The 14,687-nt window shown below is 42.8% G+C and overlaps 1 protein-coding gene across 9 annotated transcripts in view; it reads left to right on the top strand.

Annotated features, from left to right (window-relative positions):
- HIVEP2 (HIVEP zinc finger 2) overlaps positions 1-14,687 on the top strand; it is a 137,145-nt gene that overhangs the window by 43,192 nt on the left and 79,266 nt on the right. For 3 of the 9 annotated variants that reach the window (XM_071434275.1, XM_071434269.1, XM_071434258.1), the window contains exon 1: positions 8,887-9,073. The exons of the other annotated variants lie outside the window; for them this stretch is intronic. The gene's annotated coding sequence lies outside the window, so the exon portion shown is untranslated. Of the gene's footprint in view, positions 1-8,886; positions 9,074-14,687 lie in introns of those variants that run through there. 9 annotated transcript variants of the gene reach the window in all.

The following is a 14,687-nucleotide window of genomic DNA, read 5'->3' as shown; positions in this document are numbered from 1 at the left end:
GCAGTGTAGCACAGTAAATGTTAAACATTAAAAGCAGGGTTTATGAGTTTATGATTAAAGGACATTGGTAGAGAAGGCAGTAACTTGAGTTTGATAGGAGTATGGTAGAAATCAAAGCAGGGGATGGTGATAGAGCATTAACATGTTGACTTAAAGGGATGGATTTGGGTCAGCATCATACCAAGAGTTGGTATTGAGGAAGACTTTCACCCTAAATAAATGAATTTTAAAAAATATGATTCTGTACCAGAAGCTGCACAACTGATGCAAAAAGCCAGCAAATGTGAAGAGAATGAAATAAAAAGAAAATTAAATACTGTCTTAAAATACATGGAAATGGAGGAGGTTTTACTATCATGCTATTGCAGAGATCAATTAAGCTGTGCAGAATAGTTATGCAAAATGTTTGCTGTAGGGAAGTAGCCATTTTCCATAGATTCTAGGAATGAGTACTGGCATGCTGCCGACAGTGATTTATTTTCACCCAGCCCTGGTGCTTGTGTCTGGCACTCAATGAAATCTTCCAGGGTAAATTATTTATTTAATTAGGAATGGCCACAGTTGCACTGAGAAACTGGCAGCACAGCAGCAGGAAGTCTGTTAGAGATTGCATCTAACTTCTTACAGATAGGCTGCTTATATATACTTTCATTAATTAATATAATAAATAATTGCATGTTGGCATTTTTGTTAATTAGCAACAATTCCTAGTCTGACTGTGGTGAGTGACTTCTATGTGTTGTAGAAATCTGATTTCTTGATTAAATAACCCAGAGGCTTGTATAGCAAGCTAAGACATCAGATTGTTGCTTAGCTGAACTTTTGAACTTTTCACAGGAAAAGGAGATGTCAGTGAGAGAAGAGTCATATTAATCAGTGCGTAAGCTGGAGTAACCCAAAAACTTTCATTTCAGTAGGCATTCCCATAAGAGCAAGGAGAGATACCTCTGCTCTTCTTATGCCAAGTTGGCAAGATAATGCTTTTTTCATAGTTTAACATATTCCAGAGATGAGAGATAAGAGCTGGTGGCTTGAGGGAGTCCAGGAAGAGGGGAATTTGGGTATAACTAACAAGCGAAACTGTCTTTTGAGGAGAAATCCCTGAAGAGTCTCTATGAGATGTCATACTTTTTTTCTGTGTTATTTAGGAAATATAAAAGATGAACCAATGTAATTTGGTAATTGTACTTTTTTTAATAAATCAGATTTTTAAGAATGCTTTATGAGTTTGATCCTTGCATTCTTTCCTTGATGAGCAATATGAAAAAACCTCACAAGAAGAAAAGAAACCATCTCTTTTAGAGGAAACTACTCACGGATTTAATCTGTACAATTTGCCACAAAGGGAAAAAAATGGACAAAGGTTTTGAAAAATATCACAAATGGGCATTTCTGAAACATCAGGCATACTTGGGTTTCAATAGGCCCAGTAAGCAAATCAATGCAGAGCTCAATACACCTCTGGGGTGAGCTCCCTTTTGGCAGGCACTGGTGGCAGGGACCAGCCAGGGGGCTGCAGCCAAGCTGCGTCTCTCTCCTTTGCATGGAGTGGTTTGGACATTCTCCTTTCTTCCCCCTGCTGTTCCTTCAAGGCCCTGCTGGCTCTCTGGTGGTCCCTGCTGGAGTTGTCTGCATCAGTGTCTGAAGTGCCTCTCAACTTTGAGAGGTCAGCTTTTCTTTACCTTGGCCTGGATTCTCCAGTGCTGCTGAAGCTGGAAGTGAGTGGGCAGGTGGCTGGAGATTGAGGAAAGGTTTCCCATTGTCCTGGCTGTGGTTTCATGTCCCAGAGGGGCTGCTCCTGCTAGCTGCCCTCTGCAGCCCACACTGGGCTGGTTTGGCCAGCTGGGCGGGCCCTGAACTGTTGGATAGCCAGGGATTTCTGATGGGTGAGCCTTGGATTGGCTCCCCATGGGCACAGGCAAGCTCTAGATCTGGCAGGAGCACACAGCTGGCATTGAGAGGAAGAAGCAAAGTGGCATCCTCCCCTCTTGGGTGGCAGCTTACCACTGCACTGACCTCACTAAAGCATGAAACTTCATCCTCAAGGGCAGGTCAGATCCTGTGCATGTGAGGTCATTAACGCTTAAATACGATCTTAGGTTATCACAGTGCTCAGGGATGGAGAAAGTGAAGACAGTGGAGTGTCTGTATGCTGCCCTTTCCCACTCCCCAGTTTTGGTGATATCCCTAGTCACTCTCTCTGTGTTTCCCTTTCCAGATGGGGTTAGAAATGGGTATACATTCTGAATTAATTTTTTATTGGCAGTACCTGTGGATGAAGATTGTTTTACTGATTTGCAATCAAACATCAAACTGAAATAAATGTAATTTCAGAATAGTCTCTTTGCAGTCACTGTCTTTATTTTTGCTTTACAGTATCTCTGAGGTACTCCTAATTCTGTGCACTGGAATTACAGAGCCACAGAATGGTTTGGGTTGAAAGGGACCTTCAAAGATTATCTAGTCCCAACCCCCCTGCCATGGGCTTGAACCCTTCCAGGGATGGGGCATCCACATCTCCTCTGGGAAACCTATTCCTGTGCTTCACCATTCTCACAATAAAGAATTTCTTCTTTATATCTAATCTAAACCTACCCTCTTTCAGTTCAAAGTGTTGCCCCTTGTCCTATCATCTCAGGCCCTGGTAAGAAGTCCCTCTCTTACAGGTCCCCTGTAGGTACTGGAAGGGTGCTGTAAGGTCTCCCCAGAGCCTGTTCATCAGGCTGAATAACCCCAAGTCTCACAGCCTGGCTTCACAGGAGAGGAGCTCCAGCTCTCTAATCATCTTTGGGGCCTTGTCTGGATCCACTCCAACAGGTCTGTGTTTGACTTGTTGTTGTCACCAGAGCTGCATATGCTGTCCAGGTGGGGTCTCACAGGAGCCCAGTAAAGGGACAGAATTATGTCCTTTGACCTGCTGGCCACACTGTTTTGATGCAGCTCAGGGTGCAGTTGCCTTTTTGTGCTGCAAGTGCACATTGCTGGGTCCTATCTAATTTTTCATCTAAGCATGTATTGGGTTTGTGTAGCAAGGTTTTGGTAGCAGGGAACTACAGCTGTGGCTTCTGTGAGAAGCTGCCAGAAGCTTCCCCTGTGTTTAATGGAGCCAATGTCAGCTGGCTCCTAGATGGACATGCCTCTGACCAAAGCTGGGCCCATCAGCAAAAGAGGTGGCACCTCTGGAATAATAGATTTAAGAAGGAAAAAAAAGTTGCTGCACAACAACAATTGCATCCAGAGAGAGCAGGGTGAGAACATGTGAGAGCAACAGCCCTGCAGACACCAAGGCCTGTGAGGAAGGAGGGGCAGGAAGTGCTCCAGGCTCCGGAGCACAGATTCTTGGGGTGCAGACCATGGTGAGGCAGCTGTGTCCCTGCATCCCATGAAGTTCCACTGTGGATCAGATACCCAACTACAGCCCATGGAGGGCCCCACACTGGAGCATGGGGATGCCTGAAAGAGGCTGCAACCCCATGGGAAGCTTGTGCTCCTTCTCATGGGAGGGACCCCACATTGGAGCTGGGAAATGAGTGTGAGGAGTCCTCCCCCTGAGGAGGAAGGAGAGGCCGTGAACACAACCTCATTCTCCATTCCCCTGCACTACTGGCAGAGAGGAGGTAGAGGAAGTCTGGAGTGAAGTTAAGCTTGACAAGAAGGGAAGGGTGAGGGGAATTTTTTTTAAGGTTTGTTTTATTTCTCATTATTCTACCCTTTTTTTTTTTTGGCGAGAAATTAGACTTCTTTGCCCACGTCGAGTCTGTTTTGTCTGTAATGGTAAGTGGTGAGTGATCTCCTCCATCCTTATCTCTTTTGTTGTGGTTTTTCTCCTCTGTCCATTTGAGGAAGGGAGTGACAGAGCAGCTGTAGTGAGCTCCTAGTGTCCTGTCAAGTCAACCCACCACACAGTGCCTGCAAGTCCTCCCCAGGGCTGCTCTCAAACCTTTCATTCCCTGTCTGTCCCGATACTGGGGGTTGCCCCAACCCATGTGCAGGTCCTTGGCCTTGGCCATGTTGAATTTAATGAGGTTCACACTGGCCCACTTCTCAAGCCTATTAAGGTCCCTAGAGATGGCATCCCTTCCACCAAGTGTATTAATTGCACCACTGAGCTTGGTGTCCCCTGCCAACTTGCTAAGGGTGTACTCAATTCCACTATGTCATTAATTAAGACATTGAACAGAATTAGTCCCAATAAGGTTCCACGAGGAGCACTACTTGATGCAGATCCACTTGGACATTGAAAGGTTGACTGCAACTCTCTGGGTATGGCCATCCAGCCAGTTCCCTTTCTATTGAATGGTCCAGCCATCAAATCCTTATCTCCTCAATGCAGAGAGACAGAGATGTTGAGTGAGACTGTATCAGAGACCTTAAAGCAGGCCAGACAATGACATCAGTTTCTCTTTCCTTATCCACCAGTGCAGTCAGTGTAGAATAATATATAGAATAAATCTGTCATGTTTTGATGATTGATGTTATTTGGTCCCTTCAACTCAAGTGGCATACATACCATGTGAACAAACCAGAGACTAGTGTAGTTTTTCATCACCATATTCTAGAAATACTTTAAAGGAATTTTGGTAAAGAATAGATCTTAAAATATTTTTAGTTATTATCTTGGAATAGGGTTGTACACAGACAAGGCTATTGCTATCAAATGCTAGTTTCTTATTTTAAGAAAACCCAGTTTCAGGTGCTCAGGCAATAGCTTTCTTTAGTTTTGTGGTTTGATTTACTTTAGAACTTTGGTATAAACTCTGTAATTTACTGTTAAATATGCTACCAATGTATCTAGCTTAGATTATATCAAAGGTAGTGTTAATTTGAAATTTAACTTCAAGTGTACTTATTTCCACAGATAAAAATACTGGGGTTTTTTTATTCATCTTAGATTTCTTCAGGGGTGCTTGAATGCAAGGAGAGCTTCCAAATAAAGAAAAATCAATATGTAGTCTCAGAAGCCTGTGCTTCTATAATATTTTATTATTTTTTTCAATTATAACCAATATTACCTGTTTTACCAACGCTAGTAGTGAGAGAAAGGCCATAAGACATTGATGGGCAGACAGACTGAGAATAGCATGAACTATATTTATGTTCCTGACATCAGTGTCCTGGTTTATCTAATGTTGTACGATATAGTGATGAAATGCACCATACTATCCCATCCTCAGTGAGCCAATATTTTCTAATACTGCCCCTTGTTTCAAAAATCACAGAAATTTCAAATAAAAAATTGCTAATGTGAGATGTTCCCTTACTGTCTTTGGAAAAATCATAATCTCTTTACTTTTCATAAACAATATTCCTACACTACATTAATGTATATTCAGAACTGGATGCTCCTGGGCCAGTAAGGGATAATTCATCAGCTTCCTACTTCAAACACAGCATTTTTAAAACTATAATGAAGTTTTGTGGTAATAGGACATCTCTACACTCTTTAAGACTTAATTAAATGGGAATACTTAGTTACCACTGTAACCATGATTCCTGTTCTGTCCTTCACCTGTTTTCATTATATTTTCTCTGTATTGAAAAGTGACACATTTTACTACTGGAAAAAGCAAAAGCTACTCGTGCCAGATCCTAATTTTTCCACCATATCTCCTTCTATCCCAGAGATACCACCTTCACTGCCCATCTGTCACATTACCACATCTGTACCTATTCTCTTCAAGGGTTTGATGTGTTCTTTTATGTTTCAAGACATCAGGCTTTTGAAAAGTCTGTTGCCTTGCAGAGAAGAAATAGCACAAACTAGCCTTGTTCTAGGTCTCCCATATTCCAGTCACAGCTGGTTGAAAAAAAAGAACAACCCAAAAAAACCCCAAAAAAAACCCCCCAAACAACAAACCAACTAAAAAACCCCAAGCAAGCCGAAAAATGAACTGTGCCAAAATTTTCACTTTCCAAATGGCATAAAATGCCTCTTTTATGTGAACAAAGAGTTTGTTCCATGTCCAAATAAGCCCTTCATCTTTTAATTGATGTAGAGATTTGGATTAAAACCGCCTAATGAGTATTGACTGAGTCTGTAGCATCCTTTTCCTAGAGGTGTATGTGAAAGGAACATTAGCTGGAATGTTGTAGTAAGGCACTAAAGAAATGGAGCCCTAGGACCCTTCCAAAATGCCTGGCCACTGTGATTAACCCATTCTGTCTTCCAAAGGCAGATGGCACATGGGAAGTTAAGTTTCCAAAGATAGCTGGAAGTTGCAGGATTAGCCTGATGCTTCCCACTCATTTGAGCAGTTTCTGCTTTGCAACTGCTGTTCAAACACAAAAGTACACGATATATGCTGCAGCTTCCTTTTTCCCAATCAAGGTTTAGAGACCTTCTGAGGATTATGAATGCAATCCTAAAAGTTAGTCTGTCTCACAGTATTTATTTTGAGCTTCAGATCCTGATCTCTCTTCTATGTTTAATTTGATTAATGGTTAATAGGGCCATCCAGAGTTCTCCACAGAGGTTTATGGCTTTAATTAAATGCACAGAGACAGCCAGCTCCGGCCAACCTCTGCCTCTTTTAGCTGGACAAGGAGGAAGAGAACAGAGCTTTAACCCTGCTTTCCACACAGACTCTGTTCTCTGGCATCCTTTGGGCAGCCACTGGTGTGGCTTAGAGCAGATGCACTCACTCAGAGGTGCCAAAGAGCTGTTCCAGCAGCTGCCAGGCAGCTGCCTGCCACCACAGGCTCAGCATTTCCTGAGACAGCTCTTCCTCAGCAGGGGTTTTCCTCCAGCCAGGAGAGATCTCCTCTTTGGGATTTGGACACTGTTTTGTTGACGTCACCTGTCACACTGGAGATGGTGTTCAAAGTATGTGTTAGCATCCCTGCCTCGTGGCTTTCCCAGCTTTGGAGCTGTGCTCCAGCTGGGTCCCTGCTGGACAGGGACATGCAGCTAAAAGGTGATGTGGTCCTGTACCTCAGTGGTACCTGATGCAGCCTCCAGGAGAGGGGCTGGAGGCAGAGGGGATGGGAGCAGGGAGGGTGGAACAGGGAGTCTGTCCCTTTGACTGACATCAGTGAGAGGAGAGGAAAGCTCTCCCTGGTTGCCAAGGCTTGTGTGATGGCAAAAGGGAGGCCCTGGGCTCTGAGCTGTGAAATTGTCTGATCCATCAGCAACTAACCTCAGAATGTGTGGCAGAACACAGTGAAAGACTTAGAAGCTTTTTGAAGGCTCCTGATAGAGGGGAATTGCAGAATAACTTCTGAATGGGTGAGGGGCTTCCTGTGTTTCATGCAAAATTGCAGGTTGTATTTCCCCATGGAATGTGCAGACTTGCTACAAAGTATATTTAGGTGCTTCACCTGTTCTTGGTAAGGTGGTATTGAACACAGTTACACGTCCTCTGTTTTTCACAGCATTTATGCTATTTGAAGAGCTCCTACACTTGAGAGCAGTAAGGGATTTGAGTGTTTTGATTCCTGTACCTTCTGTAGGAAGTGCCTTATTTTATTCCAGGGCACTGCATTTTGGAGGCACCAGTGAAAGACCCAGGAATGTCAGGAGAAAAGAGAGACTGCTGTTCAGTGTCTGCAGGAAATTGGTGAGGAAAATCAGCTAGAGGGCACCAACAATATTTTTTCTTAGGGCCGTTAAATTAGGCCATGTGGACTGGCAGCATATGGATGCATGAGAGAAACATGAGGGCTTTACGAAACAGTTGTGCTAAAAATAATTTTTGGTGTTATTTTTAATAATGTTATCACAGATGAAGAAAGTGAGGTAGAAGTTCATAGCCTGAGACAATTCCTTCTCCTGCTTTACAGCATAAACACTATAAATCCTTGAATGTTTGTTTGGCTAGGTAATGCTTTCCAAAAGTATGTCAATAAAATAGGCATCAGAACCATAAAATATTTTCCTATATTTAGAGTCTAAATGTGCAATAAAAAGTCAGTAAACTTTAGACAACTAAGCACCAAAATTGCTTTCAAAAAGGGGGGTTGGATGTTAAAATCAAATACTTAAAAAAATAAATATTTTAATATTGCCAAAAATGCACAGTCAGTGTTTCATGCTCAGCGGTGTTAGTAGGCTCAGCTGCAGCCTCGTAAGTTTTGTTGCTGTCTGGGCATGAGAAGGATCCTGAAACTGTTGAAGGGGGCAGGAGTATTGTAGGATTATCAGTTGATTGGTTAATTTAGAGGATTATGTTTTTAATGCCAAAAAATCCAGCTGCACAGAATTGCAGAATAATTTAGGCTCAAAGGGATTTCTGGGGATCCTCTTTCTAACCCCTGCTCAAAGCAGGTGCACGGTACGTGGTTTTGCATGTTGCAGTAACTTACCTTTACATGGTTTTGATTTGTGCAAGAAAATTAACTATTTGGGTATTTTTCTTTTTGTGTAGTACAGAGCCAAATACCAAAGAAGGATAAAAATTAAGGCAAAAGTTGATCCAGATAGCATTTAAGCAGCACCGAAGTATCCCATACCATTTTGCATACATTGTTTTGGGTTTTTATGATAAAGAAACATTGCTCTAGGCTAGCACGAGGGGCTTAGTTTAAAAATTTGTGAATGAATTTTAAATTGTTCTTTTCATTCCTGGCTAATATGCTGGAGGGATTGGTAAATATTGAGAGCAAAGGCTATACAGCATTTTTTAACCAGTTCTGTTTAGACTTAATCGCTATAATGCAGTGTTAAAATTTACAAAACAGCTTGTAATTGCAGTAGCTTATTTAAACCAGCTCTTTGTGGTTATGTCTGCTGAGGAAACTTAAACTTCAATGTTCCCCAGCCATCTAATAGCAGCAAATTGACTGCGGGTCTCTTGAAGGAATATCTAAATGTAGGCTGTTGAATAATCCCTTTGGGGGCCCTGTAACTATTTTTGTGCCTGGATATGCGTCATCAGTGGGTATTTTCTCTGGTGACTAGCTTACATCAGTAGGTCTCCTACCATACGCTCTATCAGTGAGTGACTTATGATTGATGGGAGTCACGGCTGCTGTTTAGCTTTTATCTGTGACCTCAAATAATGGACAACGGGAATTTCCAGGCTGTTAAATTCCTTGAATGACTGAAGACACGGGATGGCTCTGCTGATAAATGCAGGTAGTGCCCAGATCCTGGGTGTTCACCGGGGGCTGGGGCGGGGAGGAAGGAGAGGGGGGTTCCTCGGCTGCCAGGCGGTGAATCCGGCGCCGCCGCCAGTGGCGCGTCCCCGCACGCCGGGAAGCGGCCGCGCCGGAGGATCGCCGCTTCCCGGCCGTGATGCTCCAGCTCTCCCGGCTCCCCAGCCATCCCTGCCCGCCGGTGGCACTGGCCTTGCCATGTGTTCGGCTGGCCAATCTTAAGGGCAGTTTTCCCGTGCGTTTGAAACCAGGGAGACGCGCAGTTCGCAGCGCTGTGGAGGGAAACGCTGTGGAATTTTCAGCTGCAGTCTGGTTGGTTTTTAACCCTTTTTATTACCATCGGCGGCGAGTGGATTTATTGGCATGCTTCACCCAGGTGCTGCCTGGGCTAAATCTGGAGGTGCAGTAGGCTACGTGGTCTTAAGGTTAAGTTGCACCTGCCACAGTGACCCACTGAGCACACAGTCGTAGTTCATTTCCTGGTGTTCGGTACTTCATTTTAAGGAAGTCAGGACTGCAGATACTGAGTTATCTCCTCTTTCTGTGTCCACTCTGCCTTTCTGTCTGACATACGAAATGGGGCTGCAAGACAGCTACAAGATTTTCTGTGTTACCTGTGATGAATTTAGCAGCTGGAGTCAGCCCTACAGCGAGGCACTTTGTCATTTCTTCTTCTTCCCCTCCTGTTCCTCTCGCCTCAATCCCTTTGATAAAGCTATGATAGGAAACAAGGGATTGGCTGTCTGCAAACTTGTGCACAGAAATCTCTCAAGCCCTTCTCCTGGTAACCAGGGAGTAAAAATTACAGATATAGATGCTCCCAGTGTGATTGAGGATTAAAAAAAAATCCTTAATGCTGTTTATCGTGTGGCATTGTTTGGCTGAGGGAGGATAGCAGCTGGATCCAAATTCCTTCTCACCACTTCTTCCTGTTGGCAGGTGGCCTTCCGCACAGGCTGGGCTTGCAAACTCTCACACGGGTCTCGCTTGTTTGAGCGCCTGCTATTGTTTTCCATTCAGGTGACAGCGGAGCGGGTTTGTGCGAGATTCTGAGACTTGAAAAGTTTCAGAGGGAAAACAGCAGCTTTGTTTGAACTCGCCTGTGTGCTCCCTCCTCCGCATGTACTAGCCCAGAGGTCGCAGTTAATGAATGGAACCAGGCTTCCTGCAGAAGGCAGTTAACCCCTGTCTGTGCCTTTGCTGGCACAGTGCGTGCAGGTGTGCCCTCGCTCTGGGCAATACGGGCTGTGTGTACCTCTCTGCTCCTTTCAGACAGGTGCCTGGTCCAGCACATGCACTGGGGCTGAAGTAAATTTCTGCATCTGCTCTGGCTAGTTGAGTGCTGGTCAAGAATTGCATTCGGCAGAAACAGTAGGAAGAGAAGCAGCAATTAAAAAGAAGCTCGGAAAATCAAGAGGGGGAGAGGAGGGAACGGAAAAGTCTTCATTGAACTGTGATTTACAAGTATACTCTTTTATTTTTGGGTTTGTTTTTTTCAGTTGCTTCAGTAACATTTTGGGATTCATGACAAACTGGTTATATAATGCAAAATCTGTAAAAGGTTGAGCACAAAATGTTTTGATGAATCTTGAGTCATTTGCATTAAAAATCAGTGGATTTTCCTAGGGTGTGCTTTGCAAATGTAAAGCTTGCTAACTAGTTGATGCTACTATATGTGTCATTTACCTCAGCTTTCTAGGAATCAAAATGCCTGGCTCCACGCTAATATCTTTTGGCTAATATTGACCTCATTTGCCCCCATTTTTAGGGGTATCATGTTTTAGGATAGTGATAGTATTTTGGGGTAGCTTTCATTTACAGTATTTGTGCAAAAGCTCAGCATTACCACCTTTCGAGAAAGACTCGCCAAACCTTTAGAACATTTCCAGAAAGGGTTGCCGTTTTCTAAGAAAAAGTGTTGGCAAGTTGCCTGCCGTTTCCTGATGCTTGGCACTGAGGCCAAGGCAGAGGGATGAATTCCAAACTGGCATGTGGCAGGGTGTGTAGGTACCTCCCTGTGTGCTGTGACAGAGATGTCGCGCTGGGGACAAACTTAATTTAGGTGCTGACCCTACAGTGAAGTCACGGCCCATGGATGCCTGGGTCTGTATGCCTACACCCTGTTGCCTTCAGCAACTAAGAGCAGGCACCAAGTTCTGCTGGCACAGCTTGAATTGAGGAATGATGATCGCAGTAGCTAAAGCCCTGTTTTTCCAGAAGAGGCTTCATTTATTCAGTGTCCGTCTTGAAAATCTTGAAACTTTCCCTGCAGAGTGGCTAACCAGATATTCATCTGTTTAGTTAAAATAATTGGGTGTTGTGAGCAAGGGATACTGCACATTGACCGAAAGTCAGAGTATTCCCTGCTGCATCTTGTAATATCTCCATCGGCAAAGCTCTCCCTCCTCCAGCAAAGTGTGTTGGTGTTTCAATGTGCAACTAGTTCCCAGTGGGCACAGGACTGTAATTACTATACCTGGGAGGCAAAAACGGAGACTGAATCTGACACAGGAATACTGGGGCTTCATTCTGAAATCTGTTTTAAGATTAAATGCTATTCTTTTCTCTTCCACCTCTCCCACCTGTTAAATCTATGACTATTCACTCTGTACAGCTGATGTATGTTGGGTATTTGTTGAGGGTCATGAGTTGGTATTTAATAGTCTTGGATCATTTTTACACAAAGTACTCTCAGAGCTTAAATACTCTTGAGTGTAAAGAGGTGCTATGGGATAGAAAGAAGAGAAAAAGAAAAAACCTTGCCATGGCCCACCGTTTTGATGGCACTATTTTGTTTGAAGAGTGACTGTATGGAGCAGGCAGTGCTGCTCATTCATTAGTGAAATCTTAAACACAAGTGAATATACATTATTAGTGTGAGCTGGCTATAGGTTGTAAAAATACTCTGAAATATGAGGCAAAGTGTGATTTGACATTTTCAGGGGACATGGTATATTTCGCTTGTTTTCATTCAAAATCATCTATTATAGTCATAAATACTTTATCTCTCAAAGTGATCTTTGTGTTTCCTTAAAGTACAGTTGAAATGAGTGAACCAATTCCCAGATGCTTGGAAACTGCAGTTTTGGTCAGTTTGTGTGAGCAATAGCTTATATAGTTTCATTGGTTTGTTTTGGGTTTTGCTCCTTTGGGTATCGTGGAAGAAATAAAGGTTAGCCATCACTTCATTTAGGCATTACTTTTCTGTAGGGAAAAATAAAGAGTTACTCATAAACATTGCTCATATTTGTAGTGATAGAGTAACAAAAGTGAAGAGGAGGAAATAATACAAGAAAAATACAGTGTAAAGAAAAGTTGGAACAGTGAAAAAAGTTACTTCATTTTTGTGAATATAATTTTTTAAGTCCACTTGGTCCAGTGAATGAAGAGTTTTCCATCTTTTTGATATAACTGTATACAGTAATGTGAGTGAATGGAGTGAGATACACTTCAGCTCTTCCTGTGTGTTCTGTGCCTGATAACCTTGGTTCTGAGACCTCTAGTCATCAGCTCAGTCCTCCCTGCAAGTGGTTAGTGTCTTTAATAAGATTGTTGGAGATCCAGGACTAGGTTGTCAGTAATTTCATAGATTTATAAATGTTACCCTGGCATCAAACAGTTAATTTAGATTAAATCCATTGAATCCACCTGTTTGTTGGCATGTGGGCAGAAGAGAGAAGGAATATACTGCAGGTGAAGGCTGTGTACTGTGGCAGACAGGAAGGTACCTCCTTTATGTCAGTAGTTTGGCACCAACTCCTATAAACTGTGGCAAAGTCTTTTCCTGGTCTCGTTTCCTATATCTACATGGAGCAGTAGTTCTTCTAGCAATTTTTGCTCTTGGAAGTATTTCTCTTTAGTGTCACAAAGTGAGCATTTTTCCTGCAGGACCTCAAACAGCTCAACAAGTGGTGAGCTTCCAGTGACTCAGCCCAGGGTCCCTGTCCATCTGCTTGCAGCCACCAGCACTCCCTACCAGCCACTGTTCTCAGATGAAAAGCCAGGTGTGCATCCTGAGACAGGAGTGGCTAATGGACAGGGTTATCCTGGATAAAGAGGTCCTGGACTCCAAGGAGACAGTGAGGGAAGAAGCTTCTTTCTAAGCCAAATTACATTTTTTCTGAGTCACATCCTGGCCTTTTGCACATCTTGGCTTGGAAACTTGCTGTAAAGGAGGGAAGAAAGAGATACCACACACTGACATCCCCAGGAGCCTTGATAATGTCAGGACACCTGATGGTACAGCGGCACTTCAAAAATGGCACTGTCATGAAGGATTTACATGATACTGCAATAGCTAATAACACAAGGGCAGTACAAGGTACTTATTCAAAATTGCTGAGGAGTTTGCCAAGTGTCTCTAGTTTCATGACATGACTTTGTCCCTCTTCAGACAGGCCTTTAGCATTTGAGGAGTTTTCCAAAAACTCAAACAGTCTTTCTCAAGTATAATTGCCAGTTGCTACCCTGCTAGCTAAAAATAGTAACAACTAAGTTAAAAAATTAAGTTCCTTACCAGTTACTCAGTTTTTTTTTCACAAAATTATTCCAGCATCCTCAAGGATGGACTCTCTTTTCTTCTTGCACACTTATTTATCCTTTTGGGTTGTGAAGTGAATGAATGTTTGGGGATTTCCTGTGTGCTGCTTGGGACCATCTTTGTTCAGGGACAGAGGAGATACAAAATCAGTCCATGAGGTCATGACATCTTCTGTCCCTTGCTTGGAAGATAGGATAACAATCTGCAGTGTGAAACTCCTTTCTCTCCTTCAAGGAATTTTATTCTTTAGACATAGGCCAGCCAGACATCCTAATCTGGAAGTCTGAAATTTGGGAATAAAAAGGGGTTATTACAACTAAGAAACAGAAAACTTATTAAACCCCCTTTCACTAACATGCAGGGAGAAGTGATAGTAACCAAATTTTCTCAGTCTAACCAAATAATGGAGCATCACATTGACTAAAGAAAATAGGAGCCTTTTGAGGCTACTTTGCTGTTAGGTCTCCATTCTCCATACAGCTCTTGTATAGGAGCTCAGTCTCATGCAAGCAGGAGCTTGTTGCTGGTTACAGAGGGAGCAAGGCTGCATATCAGAAGGTCAGTTGCTGTTTTTAGTTTAGCATTTTATACCTTGATTTCTATTAAATTAGATATCATAGTGGTATCAGAGACAAGATCACCTGGAAGGGAATGTCTCAAAGAGGTATGAAGTAGTAAAATGATGCAAATGAGCAAAAGGAGCATTAGTTTAACTACTAGGAAAAAAAAAACCATTATGGTGGAAGTCTGTTCTCTTGATGGAAACTAGAGGACCTGATTAGTTGGAGCAACTAAAAAGTGAACTGGACAAAATGCTGAAAAATATACTACATAGATTTTTCTTACTTAGATACAATATGATCTAATAGACTTTGGTAATTTCCGTTTTGATCTAATTTCTGGGATTCTAAGATCACCTTTTAAAAATGGTCATTTTCTTGCCTATCTCACTGCAAACCTTCTTTGTGAAATTTTTCATCAGTTTAACCACAGAGGGAGGCATTTGCAGTAATCCAGCATGGTGGTATTTTGAAGACTCCAGACATTTCTCATG

The sequence above is a fragment of the Agelaius tricolor genome, unplaced genomic scaffold (genome assembly GCF_023055355.1).
Source record: "Agelaius tricolor isolate 1412-34295 unplaced genomic scaffold, bAgeTri1.0.p SCAF_1, whole genome shotgun sequence".
Taxonomy (NCBI): Eukaryota; Metazoa; Chordata; class Aves; order Passeriformes; family Icteridae; genus Agelaius; species Agelaius tricolor.
This window is presented reverse-complemented; position numbering and strand designations above follow the sequence as displayed.